This window comes from Petaurus breviceps, unplaced genomic scaffold (genome assembly GCF_028583685.1).
Source record: "Petaurus breviceps papuanus isolate PSGF00001 unplaced genomic scaffold, PetGlider_PUasm1.0 90702, whole genome shotgun sequence".
In the NCBI taxonomy this organism is placed as follows: domain Eukaryota; kingdom Metazoa; phylum Chordata; class Mammalia; order Diprotodontia; family Petauridae; genus Petaurus; species Petaurus breviceps.
In genome coordinates, this window is record NW_027187317.1 from 8332263 (window position 1) to 8334835 (window position 2573).

At 41.0% G+C, this 2573-nt stretch overlaps 1 pseudogene; it reads right to left on the minus strand.

Annotated features, from left to right (window-relative positions):
- Window positions 1-232: 232 nt before the first annotated feature.
- Window positions 233-1951, minus strand: LOC138144651 (elongation factor 1-alpha 1 pseudogene; annotated as a pseudogene).
- Between the last annotated feature and the right edge of the window lie 622 nt (window positions 1952-2573).

Consider the following 2573-nt stretch of genomic DNA (forward strand, 5'->3'; position numbering starts at 1 on the left):
GGTTGTTCAAGTCAAATAACATTCCAATGCCATATTACAAGCTTTTTCATTGGCTGTTCCCCATACCTGCAGTGCTCTCCCTTCTCATCTTTACCTCCTGACTTCTTTTAAAACTCAGATCAAATTCTACCTATTGCAAGAGGTCTTTCTATAACTCTCTCTTTCCCCTCCCCCCCATTGACCTCTGAAATTAACAAGATGGACATTCAATAAAATAAAAGACTTTCAAACATTTTTTTTGTTTGTTTTTGCATTAAACTGTTTTAATGGTCTCAAAATTCTGTAATAGATTTTTGGTCAAGTTGTTTCCATTTAAAAATTACTGATTTTAAAAACTAATAACTTAAAACTGCCATGAAACAAATGGTCCACAAAAGCATTCCTTTCCTCCTGAAGCTTTTACAATGCATTGCATTGTAATCATTAACCAGTCTTTTACTATTAAACTTATATGACCAATTGAGATAAACAGTTCTGAGACTGTTCTTCCACCACTTATTAAGACTGGGGTGGCAGGTGTTGTATAAAATATTCATTTAGCCTTCTGGGCAGATTTTGTGACCTTTCCAGCTCCAGCAGCTTTCTTGTCAACTGCCTTGATAACACCAACTGCAACAGTCTGCCTCATATCACAGACAGCAAAACAATCCAAAAGAGGATAATCAGAGAAGCTCTCCACACACATGGGCTTGCCAAGAACCATGTCAACAATGGCAGCATCACTAGATTTCAGGAACTTGGGCCATCTTCCAGCTTCTTACTAAAACAACGATCGATCTTTTCCTTCAGTTCAGCAAACTTGCAAGCAATGTGTGCAGTGTGACAATCCAGAACAGGTGCATAGCCAGCACTGATTTGGCCTGGATGGTTCAGGATAATAACCTGTGCAGTGAAACCAGCTGCTTCCATAGGTGGGTCATTCTTGCTATCACCAGTCACATTACCACAGCATGCATCTTTGACGGACATGTTCTTCACATTGAATGCAATGTTATCACCCGGCAGAGCCTCACTTAAAGCTTCATGGTGCATTTCAACAGAATTTACTTCAATTGTAACATTGACTGGGGCAAAGGTGACCATCATGCCTGGTTTTAGAACACCAGTTTCCACTCTGCCAACAAGTATAGTACCAATACCACCAATCTTGTAAACATCTTGGAGGGGCTTGTCAGTTGGATGAGTTGGTAGCAGAATGCAATCCAAAGCTTCAAGCACTGTAGTTCCATTAGCATTGCCATCCTTAAGAGTGACTTTCCATCCCTTGAACCAAGGCATATTAGAGCTTGGCTCCAGCATCTTGTCACCATTCCAACCTGAAATTGGCACAAAAGCTACTGTGTCAGGGTTGTAGCCAGTCCTCTTAATATGGGTACTGACTTCCTTGACAATTTCCTCATATCTCTTCTGGCTGTAGGGGGGCTTGGTGGAATCCATTTTGTTTACACCAACAATCAGTTGTTTTACACCTAGCATGTATGCCAGAAAGGCATGCTCATGGGTCTGCCCATTCTTTGAGATACAAGCTTCAAATTCACCAACACTGGCAGCAACGATCAGGACAGCACAGTCAGCCTGAGATGTGCCTGTAATCATGTTCTTGATAAAGTCTCTGTGTCCTGGAGCATCAATAATGGTCACATAGTACTTGCTGGTCTCAAATTTCCACAGGGAGATATCAATAGAGATACCACGCTCACGTTCAGCCTTCAGTTTATCCAAGACCCAGGCATATTTGAAGGAGCCCTTTCCCATCTCAGCAGCCTCCTTCTCGAACTTCTCAAGGTTCTCTTATCAATTCCACCACATTTGTAGATAAGGTGGCCCGTGGTGGTGGACTTGCCCAAATTTATGTGTCCAATGATGACAATGTTAATGTGAGTCTTTTCCTTGCCCATTTTTGTGGATGTTTAGCGATGGTTTTCACAACACCTGTGTTCTGGCGGCAAACCCGTTGACATTCAAACTTTCTTAATGCAAAGAACAGAGATGAACAGAAAATTTGATCTTCAAACACACAAAAAGCATAAAAAGGTAAACAGGAAAGAAAAATAAAAACATGTCATTCAATAAGATTAAAGCTCTTTTCCATATACAGAAAATTATACATAGACAGAGGATATTCATATAAGTTGACTGATATGATGATATAAAAAAATTAAATGGTGACAAAAAGGATTGGACTAGGAGAAGAGGAAAAGGGGAGGCAGAATAGGTTAAATTGTATCACATGAAGAGGTACAAAAGACCTGTTACAGAAGAGGGAAAGAAAGGAGGGGTTGAGCATTGTTTGAACCTTACTCTCATCAGATTTGGCTCAAAGAGGAAATAACCTAAACACTCAGTCGAGTATAGAAATCTCTCATCCTATAGGGAAGTAGAAGAGGAAAGGGGAAAGAAAAGCAAAATAGGGGGAGGGGCTGAGAGAAGGGAGGGAAGAAGGGAGGGCAGAAGTAGGATGGGAAAGGGGGGAAAGGGAGGCTGATAGAAGAGAGGGCAGATTGAGGGAATTGGTGGTCAGAAGCAAAACTCTGATGAGGAGGGACAGGGTGAAAGGAGAGAGAAATATATAA